The 27243-nt window shown below is 39.4% G+C and overlaps 1 long non-coding RNA gene across 1 annotated transcript in view; it reads left to right on the top strand.

Moving 5' to 3' along the window:
- Positions 1–23935, top strand: part of LOC123349561 — a 56758-nt gene extending 32823 nt beyond the window's left edge. Inside the window, exon 3 of the long non-coding RNA XR_006573586.1 lies at positions 23848–23935. This is a non-coding gene — a long non-coding RNA (uncharacterized LOC123349561). The remainder of the gene's footprint in view (positions 1–23847) is intronic.
- The last annotated feature ends 3308 nt before the right edge of the window (positions 23936–27243 follow it).

Genomic DNA, 27243 nt, shown 5'->3' with positions numbered 1-27243 from the left:
GAACCTGCAGTTGGTCAGGCTAACTTCACTGGATAACTGCAAAGCATTTTTCTCATATGGGACGGCTTAAGCATCTGTGGTGACAAGGTCCTGAGATCTCACGAATGTATTGGTGTGAATTTTGAGTGGTGGTTTGCTTGCTGTACTTTAAAGTACAAGCAATGTAAAGAAAACTGGACCCCATCCATTAAGTCTTAACAGCTTTCAAACACAGAGGGAGACAAGGCAAGAAAATGTACCCTGCAGTTATTACTGAGAAAATTCTGATTTTTTTTTCATTGGAATTTCTCTTCTGATTGCTCACTTTGTTGCTGCCAGAAAGTGCATGATTTCAGGAATAGATTGTCATAGACTGGCAGGAAATATTGTTTTGTCAGGGACAAGTGTGTCAGGGAGTGCATGATTGCTGAAAATATCTTGCTTGTGATTAAGGATTAAAGCCATTAATTAATTTTAGAATGGTCATGTATCACTTAAATAGTTGTGGAAATGTAATATAACAGTATGGTTCATAAAATACCATTCACAAAGATAGCCTTTTAGAACAAAAGCATTCAGCCATGTTTAGACTTGGTGTTAACTGGCCCAACTCTATTGTTGTGAATTACTCATTGTCTCTGTTAAAGAACAACATAATTAAATATAAGAAATGACAATGATGGTGACATACTGACATCAGTACTCTCACACTTTTCTTTTATTTACATAACCCATATGGTATTAGGTTGTTTAACTGCTACAGGCCCATATATTTCTGGATGAAAGCACAATATGAATGTCTCAATTTAAGTAAACTCTGTGGGTGGTGCAATTCATATAATCCATGCTTCTCAACAGCCAAAAGGAGTGAGGAACTATATAACAGTTTCTGAGTTTCTGAAGGAAATGATTTCATTTTAATGAATTTCATAAAGAGAACTTGTATAACATGTCTTAAAAATGACATATCTACTCAATAAATAAAAATAAATTTGCTCCAATGAATAAAATCCATCTTAAAAACCAATGATTAATAGAGTGGGACTGTACAGTTTCAAATCCTCTCATATAAAAACTTCAAAGGAACTCCCCAATTAGAAAAAAATACTGATGCTGTGGTTTTCTCTTGAAAAGGTGCTTTTGTACCTGGGAGAACCCGCTGACCCATTGGTAGAGTGGGTGTATCGTACATGATAGATAATAAAAGTAAGCAAAAATCTTTAGAAGATTCTACAGGAAGAAAAACAGCTACAAAGAAGTAGATGACCTCAACTGCCCTTAAAAAATGTGAATCTCTGTTAATTTATCCCTTCTTCTCAAATACACTAAAATGTTTACTTCAGTATAGACTTTTTAATTCATCACTGATACATTTACTCCCCAAGTGCATCAGCAGATTTAAAAGGGTCTATAAAAATTTGCTTCATAGGACTACAGTAACCTTTTGTTTAGTTGTCTTTCTGTGATATTAGTAGCTCATGAACCAGCTTTTTTAAGATTGATCACTCATTTCATGAAGTGCTAATAGTTAGTATGTTGGTAAATGGTGGCTTATTTACTATTGGAGCTGATGATGTCACCTGGTATATCGACCTTCCAATATGCTATTTTTCAAGTACTCCCATATGGAGTTTGAAACTCCCTTTTCTTCCTTGTCACACCTGTATCCAAAACATATGGAAAGCACACATTCTCTATTCCTTGTTTTCTGCTCTTTTCAAAACTCTGTTTTTGCTTGCTGCACTTTTTGATGTAACGCTGCTAGTTTCCAGGAGATATGACTGAAGTATTTCTAAACTACAAAAATCTCTAATGCACCATGCTGCAAAAAGAGTGTGCTACCCCTTTTTGAGCTGGAAGAGTGAAGTGATTAGTGAACCACACATAAGTAGTGATCCCAATGGGAGAGTTGCTGTTGACTTCTGTGGGAGCAGGATTGGATCCAAAGAGTGACATTCAGATGAAGATAGTGAATGGAATGTAGTGACTCTTCTTCTGGGCAGCAGGAAAAAGAGTATGGGGCTCTTTTAACGGTATGTACTGCATTTGGGTTACAAGGGAGGAGAAAGAGGGATGGATTTGCCTGAGTGACTCCAAGTGGGGAACAGGAAATGTCCAGAGCAGGTGGACTCAGCTTGTGCCCTAAGGGGAATGGAGGGCATTTATATCTGATGCATTCCAGAGGGGAATCTCTCTCTCTCTTTTTCTCTCTCTCTCTCTCTCTCAGCAATCATGGACTAGCAGTAACCACCTGCCCACCAATGAGTTTTATTATTTGCTATGGATTGTGCCAGTCATGTCTTTTCTTTGGGGCTGGGAAGAAATTCTTCCCTCCATCACTGCCAGATTGGTCAAGAAGGGGTTGGGTTTTTTTTAATCTTTCCTACAGCAGAATAGGGATCCAGTGAGGTAGATAAGGAGATAGGGTCAAGATGTCACAACTTAGCTGATAACAAACATTGGAGGTGTTCAGTGCAGGTGCTCATTACAGAGATGATCTGGTTCCCTGATAGACAAGAGTTGAAAGTGAATTTATGGGTGGCATCTCTTAAGGAAAACAGACAAAGGGTTGGGCTCCTAACTTCTGAACAGTGTGGAGACACCCTCTACCCTCTTTTCCAGTTCCCCTTAAATGATAATAGTGACCATAATGTAGTTAAGTTTAACATCATTACAGGTGGAAAATGCCAAAGAAACCCACCACAATAGCATTTTATTTAAAAAATGAGGAAGCTAGTTACATGGAAATTAAAAGAATCAGTCACAAGGGTGAAATGCCTGCAAACTGCATGAAGGCTATTAAAAAAACCCATAATAGAGACTCAAACTAAATGTATACCCTATATAAAAAAAGACCAAAAAATACCACCAGGGCTAAACAGGAGACCAAAAGGGGTGGCTAGAGACAAGAAGGCATCCTTTAAAAATTGGAAGTCAAATCCTAGCAAGGAAAATAGAAAGGAACAAAAACTCTGGCAAGTCAAGTGTAAAAGTTATAATAAGGCAGGCCAAGAAAGTGTTTGTGTCTTTAGCTAGTTTTTCTTCAAATTAACAGCATTTTTTTTAAGTACATCAGAAGGAAAAAGCATGCCAAATAGTCATTGGGTCCACTCAGAAATCAAGGTGCTAAAGGAGCACTCAAGGAAAACAAAGTAATTGCAGAGAAGTTAAATTAATTCTTTGCATCAGTTTTCACTGCAGAGGATATGGGGAAGATTCCTATATGTAAGCCATTCTTTTTAGGTGACGAATCTGAGGAACTGTCTGAGATTGAGGTGTCAATAGAGAGGAATTGGAAAAATTGATAAATTCAACAGTAACAAGTCACCAAGACCAATGGTATTCACCCAAGAGTTCTGAAGGCACTCAGATATATTACAGAACTACTAACTGTGGTAGGTAACCTATTGCTTAAATCAGCCTCTGTATCAGAGGACTGTATGGTAGCTAATGTAAAGTCAATTTTTAAAAAGGTTTCAGAGGCGATCCTAGCAATTACGGGCCAGTTAGCTTAACTTCAGTACCTGATGAATTGGTTGAAACTATAGTAAAGAACAGAATTATCAGACACCTAGATAAACATGATTTGTTAGGGAAGGGTTAACATGGCTTTTGTAAAGGGAAATCATATCTCACCAATCTATTAGAATTCTTTGAGGGTGTCAATAAGCACATGAACGAGAGTGATCCAGTTGAAATAGCATACCTGGACTTTCAGAAAGCCTTTGACAAGATCTGTCATCAAAGGCTCTTAAGTAAAGTAAGGAATTTTGGGATAAGAGGAAAGGTCCTCTCAGAGATCAGTAATTGGTTAAAAGATAGAAAACAAAGGGTAGGAATAAACAGTCAGTTTTCACAATCGAAAAGGGTAAATAGCAGGGTCCCCCAAGGATCTGTACTGGGATCCGTGCTGTTCAACATATTCATAAATGATCTGGAAAAGGGAGTGAACAGTTTTGTGGCAAAATTTGCAGACTATACAAAATTACTCAAGATAGTTAAGTCCAAATTTGACTGAGAAGAGTTACAAAAGGATCTTACAAAACTGGGTGACTGGGAGACAAAATGGCAGATGAAATTCAATGTTGATTGGGTGCAAAGTAATGCACATTGGAAAAAATAATCCCAAGTATACATACAAAATGATGGGGTCTAAATTAGTTGTTGTTACTCAAGAAAGAGATCTTGGAGTGATTGTGCATAGATTGTGCTCAGTGGCAGTCAAAAAAAAGCTAATAGAATGTTAGGAACCATTAGAAAAGAGACATAATAAAACAGAAAATACCATAATGACACTATATAAATCCATGGTACACCCACACCTTGAATACTGTGTGCAGTTATGGTCACCCCATCTCAAACAAGATATATTAGAACTGGAAAAGGTACAGAGAAGGGCACCAAAATTATTAGGGGTATGGAACAGCTTCCATATGAGGAGAGATTAAAAAGACTGGAACTGTTCATCTTGGAAAGACATGACTAAGGAGAGATATGACAAAGGTCTATAAAATTGTAAATGGTATGGAGAAAATGAATAGGGATTGACTGTGTGCTGTTAGAAGTTCTTTTGGAACTTGTTGTCATGGGATATTGTGAAGGCCAAAAGTATAACTGGATTAAAAAAAGAATTGGACATATCTTCCATGAATTATCTATCAATGACTATTAGCCAAAATGGTTAGGGATGCAGCCCCATCATTCGGGGTTGAACCTCCAACTGCCAGAAGGACTTGATGATGGAATGGATCATTCAAAATTGCACTGTTTTGTTCATTTGCATTGAATCATCTGGCAGCAGTACTATATGCAATGATTCTGCTTGACAAGTGGTTAGACGTAGGAGCTACATAAAAGATCATGGTTTAAAAGTACACTTAACTGTCAACTAACTTTTTAGCATCAAATCAGCTCTTGAAAAGTGAAATATGTAAATTATAAGCTGCATATATATAAACTAGAAAGACAAAACAAGCAATTTAATAGAGCATATTTCAACAGATACATTGTGCTGTACATTGCCATTTCCTCGTGATCCTGAAGCGGTTTTAACTTTTGATCAGATTATTGATGATGTTGGTGTGGAGGGAAACTGGCTATAACTATAGATATTGGACAAGATAATAGTATATGTGATGAAGACATTGACAGGGAAACAGTGACTCCATCTTCTGGCTGAAAAGAGAAACTTTAGGAATTCTGGTTCTTACCTTCAAATGTATGTGGGCATAAATGTAGAAAATCTGGAAAAATTATTCTGAAAATTTAGCTCTCACATATTTAAATATATACATCACCAGTTAAGAAATTAAAATGAAATAATTTCCTGACTACAACAAAAAAGTCCTTGTTGGCACAAAGTGGATTATAGATATTTTGTTTTCCCCAGATATCTACATATGTCTTGGATTTATGCTACACAGTAAAAGTTAATTCACATCATTGTTTTTAAAAAATGAAGTGAAATTGTCTTGAAAGTAATTTAGAAATTTGCATCAATATATCCTAGAATATTTCATGTCCACTCATAGGGACAAACAGATATTCTAAAAAAGATTAACAAATCTGAATGTATTAAAATTATTGCTTACATTAGAAGTAGAGCTAATAATTCCTATTCTGATCACAGTTACAGCTGCATACATCTGGAAGTAACTCCACTGCCCACCTTGGAGATATTCTGGATTTAGACAGGTCTACAGGAGATGTGAAGATATTGAGACAGGCTCTCAACTATTATTAAACTAATTTTTGAGGTATAATGTACTATTTCCTATTAGTAGTCAGAAATCAAAGGTGATCTCTATGAGGAAGGATTGAGGCATATTGGGGTTCATTGTGAGGAAAGCTTCTGCTGCTTCTGCAGTACCTGTTCTATGGATAATGAAATTACTTCAGGCGCTTGGGCTGCCAATCCAGCACTTTTTACAAGCTCTAAAAAGTCACTTAAAATATCATTCTATTGGTGCCTGGCTCGAGGATCTCATTACAGTTAGAAATGATTGGCATAGCTGATTTAATGGCTAAGATGGTAATGAATACATGATAATGTTTGAGACCTAGGGGTAAAAAAATTCAAAAGTGCCAAAGTGACTTAAGAGCCTTATCCCATTCTCAAGTCACTTGAGTGCTTTTGAAAATTTTACCCCTAGGTGAGGCAGTGAATTTGTACTAGGAGGATATGGGCATTGCTGAGGTGACACAGTATAGGTTGAATCCTGCAAGATAGTGAGCACTTCCTGACTCTGTGCCATCTTCCTGCACAAGAACCTGCGCAAGGGCTGTGTCTGTGGCATTCTTAGAAACTGGAGTACAGTTTGGGGCCATAGGCAGCTGTGTACAAGTTAGGGTAGCTCTTGGGCTGCTCTAAACTGCACCGGGGCTGAAGGATACTCTGGTTAGCCTAGGACAGGGAAGGCACAGAAGTGGTGCTAAGTGATTCCTCCACCTTCCCTTTAAGGCCTCTGTACTAAGCTCTGTTGCAGTGCACAGATGAATTGGGCCTGGTATCTTTCCTTTGAATGATTGTTATGAAGTTAGTGTAGTAGTTTGGTTGGCAACTCCTGTGTGACCATGTGGGAGTCCCATGATAAAGTTGGGAGTAAAGACTCTGAAATGTTTGCTCTCTGGGTTAACAGTCAAATAATGGAGCTAACAATCTGTGGGAGACATCACTTTTGAGAACCCCTGGCATAACTTTTCAATGAAGTATATTAACCTTGGCATCATGAAATAGTAGGAGGAAAATGTTAGAACATAAAATGTCAGACTTAAACTTGCTGTTTTTTGGGTATGCTTTTAAAAATAATTTGCTATTTTAGTTCATACCAGTATTTTAAAAATAGCTGGATGTCTGTAGTAGAACACAATTACCAAATTACCTTATATCATAACAGTATTTAGTGCTCCAGTGGTGTCTGGAATCTGATCACACAGATTATTTGTATGCATTGTATTCTATGTACATGTTTGAACAACAGTTCTATTGTAACCAATATGTACAGTTGAATAAACAGTTTAACTGTTCACATGCATTGTTTCTATATGATGGAATGCAGTACGGTAAGTATACCCAAATGGATAATGTTCCTCTTGTGCTGGGAGAGACCAGCGGGGACTGGCTATTTAGGGGTATCAGTATACTAATACAGTTCTAGGGTGAAAGGAAGCATATGAATCACAAATGTAGCATGCTTCACCTGTTTTGTTGCTGGCTTTATGATTTCATGCTGCTTAAGCATTATGATTTTGTGATTGAACTGTCTGTTTTCCTCCCTTGCAGTGTAATAAAATGACATTGAAGAAAACCCTCCCATCTAGAATACAGCCTATTTAAATATATCAGCATTTGATCTGAATCCTTGAAATAGCTGTGACTTGTCCTCAGCTCTTCTCAGCTTTTTGGTCTGCACTCTGTGCTAATCTACCTCCATAGATACCTCGTAAAGAGAAGTCAAGAAGTTTCCCTCAATCTGAGCATGTTTGACTTTTTTATCACTTGATTTTCTTTTGTGTTGTCTGTATATATCTCATGCTTGTTATTCAGCTATATATTATTATTTTCTTATACTATTATTTCAGTATAAAAACAAGGGTAAAAGGTGCCATAACATTCTTCCTACTAACTTACAGAAATATTGTCTTCCAAGTTAACTAAAAAGAACAAAACCAAAAATCCCCAAATCACCATCAAATAGCATGTATGCAGCCAAATGCTCACATTTAGAAATAATATTTGTTAGCATTTACATATAGTAACACTTTAAAGATTAAAAGTGCTTCATAAACATCAGTCCGTATAGCACTATGAGACTGGCAAGTGTTGTTACTCCCATTTTACAGATGGCAAAACTGAAGCAGAGAAGGCCAGCACCTTCAAAAGTGGACTCTTTGGGTACCTTAATTTTGGGTATCTAGATTTAGAAACTTCTGTTCTGATTTTCAGTTCCCTTTGAATTCAGGTAGAGTTTTGTGTCTCAGCACTTCTGAAAATCAAGCCTAAGAATCTTTGAATCTGGCCAGCTCCACTTTGTGTAGAAGCAAGGAGCAAAGGTGGGCTTATGCCACCTTTACAGTCCTCCAATTCTGGAGTTGACTGAGCACCAATTTTGCCCCCAACATAAGTTTAGAATAGCTCCAACTTGCACAGACTGGTTATGACCCCAAAGTCCATTATGTCAGTTGGGGGATGCCAGAGCACAGGACTCCTTATGCTATGCCCTCTCTCCATAACCATATACCTGACACACCACCTACATCAGCTTTGCATCACCTTAGGAATTCTCATCTGGTTGGTTGAACCAACTTTATGACTCAAAAGAAGCCATAGTGGGGGCCAGTATCTGGCCCAAAGTATCTAAAGTTAGGCACTGGAAACCTTATGGGACTTAAGTGCATTTGTATTATAGTTGGGATTAGAATTTAGATGTTCTAGACTTCCAGTCTTGTGCTCATTCCATATCAATATGGCTTACTAGGTGTCTCAAATAAAATCTGAAAATACACAAGTCCAGACCCTCAGCTTTTGTCAATTGGTACAGCAACTTTGCTGGCAATGGAGCTGTGCCAACATACACCAGCTGAGAATATAGCCCACAGTATTCAAGTGCAAAGCCTTAGAATGCTGTCAGTACTTCAATCCTACCACATGATGGAGGGCTTTCATGAGGGGCAGTGTGACTTGTTTAGACTTTTCTAAATTTATTATAGAATTGTAACTGGAATTGTCAGTTTTGCTCTCTAAATAATGGTTGAACACTTAGGGTTTATTCTACTGGACTAGTTTTAGACTACAGAACTTGCCCACAACCTCTCTGTCATATATTTATTACGTATATATTTGTCTGCAGGCCTGTGATAATTTACCAATAATTAACATTTCTGTTACATTTAATTTTGCTAAAAATATTTGATTAAGATTGTTAAATGGGACTCACCTCTTAATTATAGTGATATGTACTATATCACACTGAGGGACAGATTTCCAAAGGTATTTAGGTACCCAAAGAGGCAGATAGGTGGCCAGTGGGATTTTCAAAAGTGCCTATGTGCCCTACTCCCATCGCTCCTATCTAGACCACTGAGAACCTATTTGCATTGTTAGGCAGCTAGATTCCTCTAAAAATCTGGCCCTAATTCTGTTGTAGTTACCAACCGTAGTGATCCTTACCTAGCTGTAAAGAACTGAAGTAAATGGAGCTGCATCAGACTATACCAGCTAAGGATCTGATCATGTACTTTCAAAGGAACTTTTTATATTAGAATAGTTTAGGTGCCTACTCCCATGAATAAGGACTGTCTGATGGGACCCTGTGATATTGTATGAAGCATCCATTACTAATCAGAGTGAGAGAGGTTATTTATTTATAGATCTGTGTGTAGTTGTATTTAAAGATCCCAAACTCACTGATTTGTTTTTTATTACAAACGTAGTGCCAAATCTTGCTTGTTTTTCTTATGTGTTTTCAATGTTTGGGGCCGGGTCTTTCCCCCACCCCAACTGCCGCCCCCATGCGCCTCCCCTGAGTGTTCTCCGGCCCCCACTTGCTGCCCCCGCTCACCTCCTCTGGTCCTGGAGCCTGCAGCTCACACTGAATCTGCTCTGCCAGCTCCCAGCATCAACTGCTGTCGCAGGGTCCTAGTGGCAGGGCAGGCTGCCCTTACCGTGCCTTCTGCCCGAGCCTCTCCAACGCCCCAAACCCCTAATTTCCAGCCCCAGACAGAGCCCTCATCCCCCCGCACCCTAATCCTCTCCCCCAGCCCTGAGCCCCCTCCTGCATCATGAACACCTCATCCCCAGTCCCACCACAGCCCTCGCCCCTGCACCCCCTCCTATCCCCATCTCCCTCCCAGAGCCTGCACTCCTCACTCTCTCCTACACCCCCACTCCACCCCCAGCCCAGAGCCTACACCCAAACTCCCTCCCAGAGCCTGCACCCCTCACCCACGCCTGCACACGCACACCCACCCCTGTCCCAGCCCGGAGCCTGCACCCAGCACCCAAACTCACTCCCAGAGCCTGCACCCTGCACCCCTCCTGCACCCTAATCCCCAACCCAAGGTCTGCACCCCAGGCCTCCTCCCTCCACCCAAATGCCCTCCCAGAGCCTTAAGCAGGTGGGGGGTGGAGTTTTTGGGGGGGCAGAGTTGGAGGGGCGGTTCTGGGCACCACCAAAATTTCTACAAACTTGGTACCCCAATGCTGGAGTATTATATTTAATTTTTATCTTTATTGGTGCCAGGGGTATAGGGATCCAAATAATTAAATGAGATATTGAAGTCAAGAACTTAGAAAGATTTAAGAAAAGGATTAAATAGTTTTGTAGATTAGAAACATCAAGAGTTAAAATAGTAATGTTTAAAAAGTCCATATGCTTCAGGGCATATACAGGCATCTAATTGATATTGAGGTTTAGGAAGAAACTTTCCCTTTTGGCAGGTTACCCAGTAACTGCTACTTCATTGTTTCTTGCACCTTGCTGTGAAGCAGCTGCTACTAGCCATTGTGGATGACAAAATACTAGAGTAGATACACCACTGGTCTGACGCAGTATGGCAGTTTCTATGTTCCTGTATATAGAAAGGAAATAGAGCTCTTTCATGTCCACCTGCGAAAAGTTTCTCCTCTGCTTTTTTCTCTTGAAGGGCTTTAATATAATTAGGATGTGCTGATGAATTAACTTTTAGTGGCTCTGTCTGTTGGGCTAATCAGTGGCCCATTGCTCCAACACAGTGAACATTACTACTACTTGTTGCCTAGATAGGAGAAGAGCATTCCAGGTATGAGAGGTGGCTTGTTTGAAGGCCAATGGGAAGAAGACTGGTTTGGTGAGATGGGAGATGTTGGTTAATATCAAAGGGGGCAAATATACGGACTGACAGTGAAAAGAGTTTCAAAGAATAAGTATTAAATTGTCCAAAAAGCCACATTTAAAGATTAATGAATTCTAGAAAGGTAGCAAAATACAAAGGAAGTTCATTTTCCCTCCAGACTGAAATAATGTGAAAGTTTGATGCTCCAAATTTAAACCTTTCAGTAAGCGAGCTGTCTTGTACAAATGACCTGTGCCTGCTAGCAAGTGCTGCCTTCTGAGAATTGAGGACAAGATTGCTCTGACCCATCCATCTATGAATATCATACAAGTGTTTCTGGAAACTGAAATTCCAGAGTTCACGGGGGGGGAAAAAACACCTGCATCAACTGCATTCTTATGAAAATCTCCACCCTGCGTTTAGAAAATTAAGTCCCTATAGGTGAACCGAGGCAGCAAGAAGTTAAGTGACTTGCTCAAGGTCACACAGAAAGTCTCTGGCAGGGCCCTTGGTCACCTGACTCACAGCCCTGTACTTTAATTACAAGGGTATGTGTTCCCTTTTGGGCAAAGGTTCTAGTTAGCTCTCATTTTAAATGTACCAGTTCATGAGTTTCTTTTCTAACATATAATTAGGTCCTCTTGAAAAAATAGTTTAAAAAAATTGCTTGCAAGCAGAGATTGTGTATGCAAGATTCAGCCAAAAGCAAATGTTTATGGCTCATATAAACACTCTGAAACATGGTTCATAATGGAACCGTTGAACCAAATAGAACTGTAGTGACTGAAGTGGGCTTGGAGTAATGTTTGGAAGATGAAAAATATAAGGTTATAAGTTGCAATACAGCCTACAGTTTCATATGGTATCAGTGGTTATTAGATATGTATTAATGCAGTCTCCTGTAATTCTTTTGATTACTACTTGGGTTTTCACCTGGTCTGCTATTAGTAAGATTTATTGTAATTTAAGACATCCAGATTCACATGATGCTTACTGTATAGCTGTATATATTACACATCTTTGAACGAAAAATAGTGAAGTAATTATGTACTTTGATATAAGTAACCATGTCTATTCAGCTACTTTTCTGCATGATTGCAATAGAAATGGGGAAAAAAGAAAAGGAAGAAAAAACAAAAGCAGCAGCAGCTGCTTACAACCATTTGAAAGAAAGATGATCTCTTATCCTGGCTTCCTCTTGCTGAATAAAACTTGATGTGATCCGGTCACTGCATGTAAAATGCTGTAAGAATGTGATCTGTACTTCATCATTATAAAATTCAAACATTCTTGAACCTTTTTATTCCACCCTGTTCATATTTATCTTCTCGGTCCTGCCTTCATTGTGCACCACATTTGTATTGATAAATTGTAGGTACTAGGAGATGTATTGATGGTATGAAGACAGTTCAAAATGTAGAGTGCTGTGGCTTTGCATATCATTATACCTAGCTTGCTCTTTGCCTCTTGAAAGCTGTCGATTTGTGCATTATTGCTATTCAGGCTGATAAATGACAGTAATTGTTCTTAAGTTGAAGAGCTGGCTTAATGTGCTGACTTGCTTGGGAATTCTGAGCACCAGGGTTAAACTAGCGCTCTGCTGGTTCTAACTGAATGGTCTTTTCCAGCTCAGAATAGATACTTAATTGAATTACTCACTTTTCATGCATTTTGCAGTCTTGCATTTGGGGAAAAAAATTCATAACAAGATCAGAGAATTCAGAATTGTTTATGGGGAGTTCAGGATCAGTGTGTGCCCCATTTCACGTGGCCTGCTCCCAGTTGTGCGCAACCCCCCCCAAAAGTTGAGCACGAGAATGCCTTAGCCCTGCAGTTGCACGTGGACGGACATATGCAGGCTAATAAAACATGGGGTGTGAACATATCCTCCTTTCCTCTGTAGCCCCAGTGATTGCACCATCCTATCAAAACTCAATTATAATGACAAAATAAAACTCATTGAGTTTTTTTTATGGGAATTTTTTTGACAATGTTACTTTGTCCAGTGCTTAAGGTTTGTGCTAATTTTAAAAAGGGACAAAATTTTCAAGGCCTTATTCACACAAAATTCCCATTAATCGTGGTGGAAGTCTTGCTTGAGTAAAGCCTGCTGGATTCAATTTAATAACTCCAAATGTTCAGAAAAGTTCAATGTGTCTTGTATTCAACAATTTTTTTTTCTGGGTCACCTCAACCATATGTTTAAACACCGCTCCAAATTAAGAGTTTCCAATCACCAGAATAATGGAGTATTTCACATGGTCATGCCTCAAGTAGGGTTTGTTTTTTTTAAAAATTAATCCTTGCTTCTGACCCTTCACAATTATTTACAGTGACAACTGCACATTGCCACATTCTGCATGTGTAATACAGTTTACAAATGAGATGAGAAGAGGTGAACTGTCTGAGATTGTAATAATAGGATGCAAGACAAGGTAAATAAGTATTTTTTTTTCTTGTTCTCTCAGTTTGCTAAGAAATTCCCTTTTTATATACAAAGTTTATAGTAGTTTCGTCTGTGATCCAGGGAGCCCTCTAACCTATCTATGATGAGAACATATGGGAAGTTCTTTGGAGCACAGACACTTTTTTTGTTCTGTATTTGTACCGTGCCTAGCACAAAGGGGACCTGATCTGTGACTAAGATTATTATGTACTACGGTAATACTATGACTAATAACTTGTTGTCTTTAGCCTGATGGCTGAACTCTAAACAGTTTAAAACAAGCCTTAAATTTCTGGGGCCTATTTCTTGCTTTATCTGTGGACTGACACTGCTGTTAGCTCCAGAAGATTACATATCTGTTTGAACCTTAAATGGAGTTTCAGCGTAGTGTACAAGAAGTAACCAGTGTGGTAGGGAAAGAATTAAGAGTATACTAGAAAAATAATTTAAATATTTGTTTCTTCCTTAAATTAAATCTGAATTCAAACAAAAAACTTTTCCTTAGCCTGAGGTGCCAGGCCACTTTTCAATTAAGCATAGGTGGCTACATGGGTTTGCTGGATCATATTAATCAATGAACAATTATTTTAATTCTTGTGATGCTAACAAAAAGTACTAAACACAAACGCATTGTGGTGTATTACATCAAAGCTCAATAGAAAAGATTCCTGCTCTTTATACGCACCCCCACACCCTGATATACAAAATTAACATGACATCCCACACCTTACCATGACCCCCATAGGCCTCAATCCTCAAATAACTCTCCAAGAACAGGAAACTGCAACCAGAAAAACATCTAGTTTGGAAGCATACATCATTTCATTATTGTAAAAGAATATGAAATCCATCTTTTTCAATTCTTTGAGTTAGGAGAACAATAAAGAAGATTTCCTAAAAGATAGTGGCCTGATTCTGCCAGGTGCTAAGAATCCCTTGGCTCTGATTTAAGTCCCATAAAATTGGCAGATAGGTACTGATCATGTAATCAGTCATGTGTGGAACTTCCCAGGAAGATAATAGGAGTTGAGAGCACTCAGCACCTCACAGACCCTATGTTACTTGGGTCATTTGGTAACATTGTATGGAATTAAATGAATGAGTAAAGAACTTCAGACCAGAAGTTATTAGCTTTTGTACAAAGCCATAAAAATGTAATAGTGATACTAAATGAACACCCTTGGGCAATATTAAGTTAACTGTATGCATTTTGATTGGAGTCTAGTGCAATCCACCATTTTTTTTCTTTGTACAGGTAGATTCTTAAGTCAATGGATGGTCTAGGATGGTGGAGGATCAATGGATAATGTTAGCATACACATACTTTTTTTTCTTTGATAGATGTTTGTGATCTTAAATCCTTACCCCATATAATCCAAAAATAGTCCTGCATTCAGCTCAGTTCTTTATACAGCTGATGTCAGTGGCACCTCTGAAAACTGAAGGGTCCATGTGTGCGTGCATGTGCATATATATGCTGCATGTGTATTAGTTGATTCAAGGGTATTCATAAAGCAGACAACCGAGAGCTCATTTGTAACACCAGTTGTCTATAATTGACTTATTGCTTCAAATTACCACCATTAAATAGTTAGGTATACTTGTTATCCCTGGAGAAACTCACCAGCTTTAAAAGGGGAACTCATGCTATTTATATTAGAACATGGTGTCCCTCTATAAATATATGGGAAATAACATAGATTATTCAAATATTAGCCATTTAAAATTTTTTAGTACATTTCTTTATTATAATATGGGTCTCACCTGTATGTTGTACTTCTTTTTGAGACACCCTGTAGAAGTCACTGGGACCTTCTTTCCTCTGTCCCCAACCTCAGATTCTTTGCAAGCAGAAAGGGACCTATCATGTCCATGTACAGTGTTATATGGAAACCGGAGATTTTGTTTTAGGCTGCCTTTCTACCCAGTTGTTCTGGGTTTCTCTCTGCTTTAAAAATAAAGTAAATGGCCATCAAGTAAGTGTCTTATTTGTAAGATCAGGAAAATAATATCTCTAGCTTTAAGTGAGTCCAGAGAATGGTCCAGGCTTCTTGAAAGTTTGGACACTCTCTTCCTTCTCTGTTTAATTCAGCTTCACTTTCCTGGTTGCGCTGCCTGCAGTCACTGAATAGCACCTGCGTCCTGCTGCCATGGCACCATGCTACCGTCTTCAGATCTTGGAGGCTGCCTGAGAAATCCCCACCCATCCCAAAGGAAAAGCTGAATATTGGGCCTGAAGCCTAATGTGAGGCAGGCGTGGAGCCTATGCAGTGTCATATTTACATTCTGCCACCTTGTGGATTGAATCTTTACATTTAAGACTGTAGGCCTGAATGACTCCTCTGCTCCACATCCTGATCTTCTGTTGTCCAGTTCCCTTGAAGCTCCTTTGACAGAAGGTTAAATGAGGGTGTATCTCCAGCCTATATTTCATTCTTTTCACTCCACTCTTCACAAATTCTTTAATCCTTTGTGATTCAGAGTATGCCTAAAGAAAAAGGTATTGAAAATGAGAATAATTTAGGAACACCGGAAATAAATATTGCAGAAATTCCATGCTCTTGGGCAGATTTAAGGTCTGCTTGTAGATTTTTGGGGATTTCTGTTCTTTTTGGTTTGTTATGCAGAACTTAATTTTCATTTTAAAGAAAATGTCTAAACCTTTTAATTACAGGAGAACTTTCCAAATTTTGTCCACTTATTAGTATAGATTTGCTTTGAAAAGCAGTAACAAGATGCCATGAGCATTTTGCAAACATAATGGAATGTCCCAATTCTGAAGGGCAAACAAGACTGAGTTGTTGTCTTGAATCTACAGACAGATTGAAATCATATCTCTAAGAGAGTTGCAGACATCCCAGTTCAGGTAGTTGGTGGTATGCCTACTTTACAGATGGTTTCTTTAATCTGAAGTTAAGTGATAGGTCCAAGTCTCCTAATTAATTAGAGTTTTTTCCACTCTTGCATCCGACGAAGTGGGCATTCACCCATGAAAGCTCATGCTGCAAAACGTCTGTTAGTCTATAAGGTGCCACAGGATTCTTTGCTGCTCATTAATTAGAGGCAAAACCATCAATACAAGTCAGGTGTTGTGACTTCCAATCCCCTGTTCAGGCCACTTTGGAAAAAGGGAACAAGATTGTGGCTTGATTTTCAGAGATGCTGAGCATGCTGAAGTCATTCATAGTTGTGGAGGGGTTGGCCACTCTGAAGATCAGGCTTGGCTAGCATTCAATGTTTAAAAAAATCCTGGCAAAGAGCTGGTTCCTTATGTACAGTAGACAAGAACATGAATCCCGTTTATTGTGCACAATGCATTTTTCTCTGTGAGATGAGATGGACAACGAGTATAGAGCTCTAAGTGAAGGAGTGATGTTCTATGATCAGGTAATGCTAATGAGATGGGCTAGAGATAAATTTATATTTTCCCCTCCATTTCTTTTTTTTATTTTAGCTTAAAGAATTTAAAGAAGTATTTTTTTAACAGTGGTCTTGTGGTTTCTACATCATGTTGAACTCTGTTTATTGTCTCCAGCTTGCTGACAGTAAGGAGACCTAATGGAAATTCCCAGAGATGGGTGATGCTATTTTACACCCTTTATCTGACTTCAGTCAGTTCGTCAGGTGGTTGTAGTTTTAGCTTTGGAACAATTGCACTTACCTCTGAGTTTGTCACATGGCCATGCAGCTGGCACTTGGTTTTGGCTGCTTTATCTCTCTCTGGGCATAATTTTTTCCTTTGTGCATTTACTTAGTGTAAATATTGTTGAGCAGGAGATAACAGTGTAGATGTTTCATGGTTGAAAAGGGAAGGTTGTTACCTGCACTAGTATTTTCCTATCCCAATCTGTATGCTGTATGTAGATGTGATGCTATTCATATCTATTATACACTCAGTATTCTTTCTGAATCCGAACTTGACTATTTTAAAGCTGTGCAGAGCCATTTTGTGAGACACTGACTGTACACCAGGATCCTGATCAAAATTGACCAACTCCTTTGAATAGACTTCCAGGAAGGGAAAGGAAAAGAAAGAGATTTAATCATTGCAGGGACTCAAAATATTCTTCTGAAAAGCGTCTACTGGAAATTGGAGTAGAATGGACTGGATCTTTAGCAAAATTCCTACTTACAACATATTTAAATGGTGTGTGTGTGTGTGTATGTAAAATGCACACTAGAGCAATGTTTTCTTCTAAAAGAATATCCCCCTTGGTGTATGCCTTAAAATTACTTATTATAGGCAGTGCTGGTAGCAACACCTTTATTCTAGGTTGCCCAACACTTCCCATTATAAAACCCTGTTTTCAGTTGTCTAAAAGTTTGTCAAACTTTAGCCTGAAATTTTCCATGCCAAGTGTCTGCTTCAGTCTGAATTTTTTGGAAAGTTTCAACTAAAACTGTTCAGCCATTTCCATTAAGTAGATTAGGTAAAAATATGTTGTTTTAGCACCTCCATGTGTTAGAGCAGGAACTTGACAGTGGCCATTTGTCTGAGGGAAGTGCCTTTTGCTGTTCCATTGGGGGAAAAACACCCAAATTTGGCCATGTTATGAGCCTTGGAACAATTTCAGTTTGTACATGTTCAGTAGAGGTTTGTTAGAGTTTGGCAGCTCAATGTTCGGAAGATTCCCTCTGTACTGAGCATGCTCCAGTACAGCACTTTCAGGGCAGGACATTCCCTGCCGTTGCTCCTCCTGGCTGCTGCTGCTGACCATTATGAAGCTAGGCACTGGAACTGAGGGCAGTAACTCTTGAACTGGAACTGGGAGCTTGGGAGGAGACTGAGATTCAGTGAGAAGCCTTTTGCAGGAGGAACTGGGACTAGCTGGGCTAGGAGACAGGAGCTGGGAGCAGAAATGGGAGTGGTGAGGAACTGGGAGCCAACAGAACAAAGGTGAAGTCTGACGGTCCTGGGTGTTAATGGTAAGGCAGTTGATCCATCTTGGTACAGTGGTAATGGTCCTTCCTGTACTGAAAGGGCTCATGATCCCTTTAACTCTATAACAAAAGAAAGTGAAGACCTTGATCCTGCAGTGAGCTGTGCATGGTGAGATCCACTGGCCCACATGGAACCCCTGGAATTTGCCTACACAGAAATCATTGTAGGATTTAGGCTTTAAGAGGCATTGGCAGTTTGAAAATAATATATAGTATGGTTTGTTCAGCTTTCAGTCACATCAGAGTAAACACAGACTAACTGCTGAAGTCAGAGTTGCTCTGGATTTACATTTTAGTCTCTTGAAGGTAGAATCTGGGCAAATGTGTGTTTATATGCATCCCTTGTAAAATGTTTCTTTCCATCATTCAGCCTTTTTGGTATATTTCCTGGGAAAGGTTGGCTGCATCTAGGGTGACCAGATAGCAAGTGTGAAAAATCAGGACAGGGGGTGGGGGTAATAGGAGCCTATATAAGAAAAAGCCCCCCCAATCGGGACTGTCCCTATAAAATCAGGATATCTGGTGCCCAAGGAAGCTTTCTACTTACCCTGGACAAGCAGGCAAGATGAATTTTGCAAGGCTGCTTTAGATGGACCAGGATTACTGGACCATCAGATTTTCCGCAGCCCTACCACTGGGGATTGTGGCACAATGGGCTCTCACCAGCTGGCTCAGATGGTGAGAGCCCATTGTGCCACAATCCCCAGTGGTAGGGCTGCGGAAAATCTGATGGTCCAGTAATCCTGGTCCATCTAGAGCAGCCTTGCAAAATTCATCTTGCCTGCTTGTCCAGGGTAAGTAGAAAGCTTCCTTGGGCACATAATGCCAACAAACTTTGCCGAATCTGAGCCTTCAGTTAAAAAGCCCTTATAGTTAAAAAGAAAACCTTAGATCTGTGAAATTAGTATAATTGATGCTGCAGCCACCAGACACTGTGAAAGCAGCTGCTCCTCTCATTCACTCAGTTCAGAAGCAGAACAAGTGGAGGAGAAGCTGGAAGAGTACAGACTGAATCCTCTGAGTTACCCCTACCACCAGAGAGAAGAACAGTAGGTCCCACTGGGAATATGGTATGCAGAGGAGATGTGCATATATAGCATGTGTGTGTCTGGATGTGTGGGGAGAAGTTGTTCATGTATTGATGTTTATAGTAAGGGTAGGCTAGATTTTTGCCTGGGCTGGTAACTTTTTCCTTGAGAATTGTGCAAGACTAATACAATATTGCCAACCCCAAGCATTCAGAAGTCATGAGTCAGGCCCCTAAAATCATAATGTGAGCTTGAAAATCATGAGATCTGAAAAATTCATTTTGGATTCTTTGTTTTCTGGGTTTTGAATCTGAGGGTACATTTGGGTCATGTATTTGAGCTTTACTCTGCAACAATGGGGCTTGTTAGAGGCATTGTTAATAAATGAAAGTTGAGATTCTTATGTAATCATTAACTCCAGGAGCAAAGGATTAAAAAAAACTAAAATGCCTCCCATCTTCCTGCCCTGAAATATTGTGAGAGATGGTACTATTCAAATATCTAGTATTTTTTTGAACAGAAGTAAACTGCCCAGCTATACTTAAATTGTGGCATGTTTTGATGGTTACATTTAGCAATCCTGTTCCATCATGCCATCTTCTAGATTTGTAATGTTCAGTTAATAAATAAGTGTCAACTAAGCAGTTAGAAATACTCTGCCTTTCACTTAGATGTATATTACTAAAGCATAGCATATATTCATGAAGAGCAATCCAAACAGACTCAAATGAAGAAATCTGGTGCACTTAGAATGAGTTCCACCAATTATATTTATACAATAGTTTAAAGATTTTGGGTAAAGTTTTCCAAAGTGACTTAGAGGTCTAAATGGCATTTTCAGAAGGAACTTACAAACATTGGTGCTTATGTCATAAGAACATAAGAATGTTCATACTGGGTCAGACCAATGGTCCATCCAGCCCAGTATCCTGTCTTCCGACAGTGGCCAATGCCAGGTGCTTCCGAGGGAATGAACAGAAGAGGTAATCATCAAGTGATCCACCCCTGTCGCCCATTCCTAGCTTTTGGTATGCGGAGGCTAGCGACACTTCAGAGCATGGTTTTGCATCCCTGCCCATCCTGGTTAATAGCCATTGATGGACCCATCCTCCATGAACTTATCTAGTTTTTTTTTCTTTTTAGAACCCCGTTATAGTCTTGACCTTCACAACATTCTCTGGCAAAGAGTTCCACAGGTTGACTGTGCGTTGTGTGAAGAAAGACATTATTTTCTTTGTTTTAAGTTTGCTGCCCATTTCATTTGGTGATCCCTAGTTCTTGTATTATGAGAAGGAGTAAATAACACTTCCTTATTTACTTTCTACACACCAATCATGATTTTATAGTCCTCTATCATATTCCCCCTTAGTCATTTCTTTTCCAAGCAGAAAAGTCCCAGTCCTATTAATCTCTCCTCATATAGAAGCTGTTCCATACCCCTAATAATTTTCATTTTCCTTTACTCTCCTTTTGGCTTTCACTTTTGAAAATGGGAGGTAGGCTTCTAATTTACTCAAGTGCTTTTTGAAAATTTTACCCTTTTGAGTATGTTATGGACAGGCTACAAGAATACCTCATGCTTTACAGACATTAGCTAATTCAGTGGTCCCCAACCTTTTTTCGTCTGGCGGGTGCCAGATGACGAGCCACGGAGGACTGTGGCGGCAGATGAGCATCCACCGAAATGCCACCAACAAGTGGCAATGTCAATAGGCATCGCCACCGAAATGCCGCTGACAAGCAGCGTCATCCAAAGGCGTTGCTGTCGAAATGCTGCCGATTTGGCAGCATTTTGGTGGCAACGCCTCTGGATGACGCTGCTTGTCAGTGGCATTTTGCTGGATGCTCGCCCGCCGGCCAGTATGCGGGCACACTTAGACACCCTGGCGGGCGCCATGGCACCTGCGGGCACCACGTTGGGGACCCCTGAGCTAATTGCTTCTTCCAACAGTTTTGCACAGGATGCAAGTATTTTCCCTCCCCCATTTTACAAATGAGGAAATGGAGGCAGAGAAACCATACAAACTGCAGAATGCTACAGCGACAGTCACTGTCAAAGTCAGAATCAGAATTCAGGAATTCCTGGTTCCTAGTCCTATACCCAGGCCATTAATCGCATTCACTTTTCTACAATATAAGTGATTCTTTTTTTGGTAAGGTTGAGCTCAAATCATCTGAGGTTTAACCTTCTTCACCTAGAATGGCCTGAGAACTGAATTAAGGGACACCTTCCCATAAGGAATTATGTACAATATTTGAGGCTTTCACATACAAACTTGTACTGAGATACTGTACCTCCTCCTTACCGCATGCTAGTTGTGTTGTGGCTTTTAAGTGTCTTCCAGCTCTTGAGTTAGAGGGTTTATAGTCTGTGATAAGGTTTCAGTGCTGCATTTAACTTGCCTATCTGGCAATATGAATCAATAGCCAAATTATGGTGTATTGTCGTCTGATGCAATTGGGCCACTAAAGGATTTAGCACACTGAATTTAGGGATAGACCCTGGATTGCTCCTTTTTTTTTTTTGGTGTGGACCTCCCATTGATTATAACATGAGTAGAGCATGTAGAAGGTTTGTGGGATTAGGCTCTAAATCTGGATATTTCTCGCATCACAGGATAATCCCTCTAGGCCTGCATTAGCAGTACGTTCATTTACCTGTGTCATGATGTCCGACTATACTAAAAGACAGATAGGAGGCAATGGATATGGCTTAATCAGGCTGCAACTTTATTATTAGATGTCTGGGACTACCCGGCAGATAAAAATGTACAGTGCTGGCAACTCCATTATCATTTCAATATCTACCCAGGGGCTTCTGTCAGCCCCTACTTTTTATATCCTAGTCCCCAACCAGCCCATTGCTGTGACCTTATCATTTCCCTTCCCCCCAAATGAAGGTTAAGGTGGGCTATAAAGGAACCGTGGGGTTGGCTTCCTGCCGTGCCAGTCATGGGAGCCCCCTTACTCTCCTTTAACAAACACCACTTTTAAATCCTTTACCAAGCCATATATCTAGTTCCTCTTTCCCTTCCCTGTGGGGTACATGCACTGGACATCCACCCCACACTTAGGATATGATGTCACAACTCATTATGTAAGTCCCTTCCCTACTCTCTGTAATAAAGCCCTCCCTGAACCCACTGTGGGGAAGGTGAAATTTTCCCCCACCCCACCACCTTGGCCAGAGTGGTAGTGAGGGAAAAATTCCTTCCCAGCCTCCCTAGAAAGGAGCGGCTAGCGCAATGCCACAGGGGTCCTGACCAAACCTGGTATTTTGCCACTTCCAAGGGTTCAGAGGGCAGGTGCTGCTCCACTTGTTTTGGAGAAAAGGGGCTTCTCCCACCAGGCTTGTCATTTATCAACTCCCCAGCCCTTCTCCCTGAGGGATGAGTCAGTGTTGCCACGCTGACCCACTCTGCATTTGCAAAACCGTCTGTGCCTCTATCTCTCTGACCCCCTAGCAAGACGGACAACATCCCTCCTCCTACCCCTGCATAAGGTGCGGTGTGGTCAGTGTCACAAATGTAGAGCTGCATTGACAGTGGTATGTATGAAATGCTGTTGAAAGTTGTGGCCAGCTGAAGAGACACATACATATTAGCCTGTGTGTGGCTGTCATCATCCACCACATCTGTGTGGTTTGGTTTTCTTTGATCTTTTTACAACTATAAGGAGAGAGAACAGATTTCCATTTAGACTTTCAACTCCAAGTTGTATTGTGGAGGCTGAATTTTAATCAAAGGCTGTATCTACCATTTTGTCATTATACAGAATCCTAAAATTCTATTTGAAAAAAGATTTTCTAGGTGGCACAGTGGGTCAGTACCGAACATAAGCTTTTTCACTTGTTGAGATGTATATTCAAAGTCCTGCTTACACTAAGTCAGATGTGAAGATGAATTTAGTGTCCTTTTTATAGACCTATGGAAAAATGTGGTTTTGTTTTAAACCTTTGAGAATGCATCTAAAACAAGCTAAGCAATATATGCATTTCATCTCTAAAACTAAAACATTTCTGAAGAGATTTTTGAGTTCAACACGTCACTCACTGGAAGCTCTTGTACAATAGTGATGTGAAAGAGAAGCATGAAGATACACGGCTCAACTCTGCACATGATTATACCTATTTCCCATGCTGAAGAACGCTTTGAAATCTCTTTTTTTGAGTGATTGAACCCAGTGGTGTTTTTTTGGTTTAGCCATGCTCTGGAAACAACTTCATGATGAATTATTTTTAAGATAATATCCTTGTCTTTTATTTTAAAAAAAACCCAAATCACGCAAAACCCTAACTAGTTGAATGCAAACAATGCGGTTCTCAGTACAATGTTTATATTGTGCCTTGTCCTTCAGTAAGAATTCTCTTATATCTGATTTGATGGCCACTGAAAACATATAAGGTTTGGTTTACTCTGTTTCCATGCAGAACATATATACAAGTTCCTTGCATATAATAAAATGCCGAAATTCTGTGCTCTCCAACAGAGTGGTGTGTCTCTTTGTATAGTAAAGCAGCCTTGAGTTGATGATGTAGAGGATCTGAAAGCAGTGAAAAGTTGTATGTGTGTTTGCTCCCATCTGCTTTTCTTAATGGGCAATTGGGATTTTTTTTAAAGGTAGTTTCTTTTTTACTTGCAGAATGATGTGCCTGTAAATTAGTCTTCAGGAAGAGAGAGAGGGAGTCATGACCCCTGCTTCCAAACAAGTCAAGGAGAACTGGCAAAGTAAGGTATTTTTTCTTTTTTAATTCTCTGGAGGTTTTTGTGTTGAATTTGTTCCATTACAGTGTGGTGTGGAATTGGGAAACTCTTAAGTACCTAGGGCTTGTGGGAACCTTTATTTAATCCCAACTTTGTTACTTCGAAACATTTTGACGACTTTTCCTCTGAAATTGAATATCTCTATATCACTCTCCCTTTACCGTGAACATGAAGTAGCGTAGCTCTTGTTGCTTATGAAGCTGATTCCTTATGAAACTGAAGGAAAATGTAAATCGATGCTTTTGCAGACTGGCCCAAAGGGGTTGCTGGGCTGAATGACATCTTCTGCTATGGGGCCTGGTCTGGCATATTTTTACTTCTATGCGTAGTCAGAGATCCGAAATAATGAATGATCTGAAGTCAGCCTCTCTACTCTGGTGAGGCTGATCAGTAACAGTGTACAGGATGAAGCCTTTTGAATTCAGCTTCTCCCCTCTATACATGCTTACTGGACCACACCAGCCTTCAGTCCAGCCTCCTAGATCAGTTTCTGAACTTAAGTCTCAGAGTTGTTATTGCATTTAACTTTGTCTTCAGGAAGGCACGACAAATTTACTATCATTACAGCATATAGTAGTAATTGATGCCCTCTGGTTTCTGTTCAAGGAGCAGACCTGATAGATTTAAGGGGATATTTTAATCTAAAATCTGGTAGTACAGAGATAAGAGAGAGACTGGGTTGTTTTGTTGTAACACACACATTTATTGCACAAAACTGACCATCAAATGGCTGAGATAGGTTCATTATTTTAGATGGATAGCTAATCATTGTCCTATTTTTTTTATTATTCCTATTTCTGTCTTTCTTGTGGTGGCTGTGAATTAGCCCTGTGCCATTTTCTAAAATATCAGGCATTTTTATACATTAGGTATATTGAATGGCAAATACTTGATGTAAAGTCTGCAGTTTTACTCCATAACCAGATTGTAAAATATGAACTGAATTAATCATAACCGCAAAGAGTAATGGCACATTTTCTCCTATTTTATCTTTAGTGCCTTTCAGATCATGTTTTAAAACCACCTACATCTGGTGCACAGAATGAGGCAGCGGCTTTGGTAGTGGATAGCAAGAGGCAAAGGTCAAACCAGAGGCTGCACAAATATTGTGCGCTGGATTTATTGTTTTAATTAAGAGTGTGGCAGTTCATCATAAACTGTTTATGGTGTTTTTGCACAGTGCAGCATTTTGAAATCAGCTGTTTTAATGAAAACATAATGTCATATCTGTCAAAGTTCTAAATATTTTGAAAGTGAAATATGGAAACAAGAACTTTAATTCTGGGTTTACTGGGATTAGCTCGCTGAATTGTTTTTTAAATCCCTTAAGAGAGTCATGTCATGGGTACTGTATGGTTCCATGATGGGGTAGGAGGCTGGGAAACAGGAGGTACTGTAGCTTGTTATTTAATAGCAAAAATACATGCTGAGGGCTAATGTATTGAAAAACGCTGCTGCTGCTGCTGTTGCTGTTGTTGTTGTTGTTGTTTGTTGTTATTTGTGTTGAAATGCTAGATTAAAGAAGCAATCAGAGATAAGGCACTTCCTCCATAATAAGCAGTATGTAAACTGTGAGTCCTCCATTGTGCTAAAAAATAAAACTGAATGAGTTCTTGAAACTGGAAAGAAATATATCTGCAGTAGTTAATATGATCTGAAATCTCAGCATCAGAATCTTTGTAGCTAATTATTTATAATGATCTCAAAGATGATAGTTTGAAGTCCTTGTAATTTCCTACTATTGTTATGCATTCATGTAGATGTCAGGCAATTTTGGTTTAATTTGTTATGTAGTCTGATAAAATATTTGTATAATCTGAAAATTGTATTTTTGTAGTACTCGCCTTTGAACATAGAAATTAAGTCTGTCATTAGATGCTAGGCCACAGTAGTTGACTGAGCAGGCTAATGTATGTTACATTCTGTGCTATACTTGGTCAAGTTTCATATATATCGTATTCCACATTATTTTATTAAATTTAATATCTGCACTTCCTATTACCAGACATGCCTCTCATTCAAAGCACAGAGGCACAGTTCTCTAATCAGAAGTGACAAGCTATATACTTTCTTTCAGCCATTATTCGGTAGCCTAGAGCAAGGAGCTCTGTTTCCTTGAAAATGTTTGAATTGGGTTATTTTTATTGAAGTATTAAAGTAATTCTTCAGATTTTAGGCTATTATTTAAGCACTTTTGGGAGAATGCAATAGTCTCTGGATTCTATGGCCTTTGTTATGCTAACAATTGGAGTCGCTAAATGTATCTTTTTAATGCTAGTTATGCAAGTATCTGAAAATTCATATCTGACTGATTGAAACTAACATCATTTAGGTAAATAAACTAATTTAGCCTACTCATTTTGTTTAGTTACAGGAATAGCATGTTAAAATGGCTCACTATTTAAATATATCACTAGATTCTGGATACCCTACTGTCATCGACCAGTATGTCCTCTTAACTATTATTTTTATTTGTCAAAATAACGAATGTGCTGAATACTAACCTCCATGTCAAGAAATCTGAAGGGGTTGGTGTTTGTATTTTGAGGCAATATATAGGCAGGATGATGTTAGTAATAAATGCTAATAACTTTACATTTTGATTTAGTTACGCTGACTGTATACGCAAGGATTTCCAGAGGCTCTGCAGATTGTGGGTCTGATGTTCCCCTCTCTTAACAGGGGAAGAGTGAAGCAAAACATGGCAAAATTAGTGTATTTTTGGTATTGAAAGAGCTGGGGGTCAGCTGCCCCTATTCTCAAAGCCATGGAGACCCTTTTAGCAACTGTGGAAGCGGATATTCCAAGGACAGACCCAGGGAGCAGCCATTCTCTCTGGCACAGTCCTTAGGGGGTCCAGAGGCTTTCTTAATGGTAATCCTAATAAGCCAAGCAATGTTAACTCCCTTTCCAGGTCTTCTATTCATTTGGGGAGCAGAATGGGTAAGGCAATATACACAATGGGAGAGCCAAAAACAGATAGTGTCAAGGTTGGGTGAGCAATCTGGAGGGATACAGAGTGTAGTTAGTGTTTCCAGGGCACAATCCCTGAACTCTAAATTAGCATGGGCCTCCCTCATACATACACAGCCAGCCTTGCTGAATTTTGTAGTGTTTCTGTGATATGTACAAAAGTGGTTATAATGACACCACCAAATTCACTTCCAATCCTGACCAAAGCCTTTGCTTAAGGAAGGAATTATAAATATCCTAAGTATAAATGCAAAGTGACTTGATGGAAACAAAGTCTAACTGTCCAGGAACAGGTGTAATC

This window comes from Mauremys mutica, chromosome 14 (genome assembly GCF_020497125.1).
Source record: "Mauremys mutica isolate MM-2020 ecotype Southern chromosome 14, ASM2049712v1, whole genome shotgun sequence".
Lineage (NCBI taxonomy): Eukaryota > Metazoa > Chordata > Testudines > Geoemydidae > Mauremys > Mauremys mutica.
Note: the sequence above shows the minus strand (reverse complement) of the source record. Positions and strands in the feature narration are given on the sequence as shown.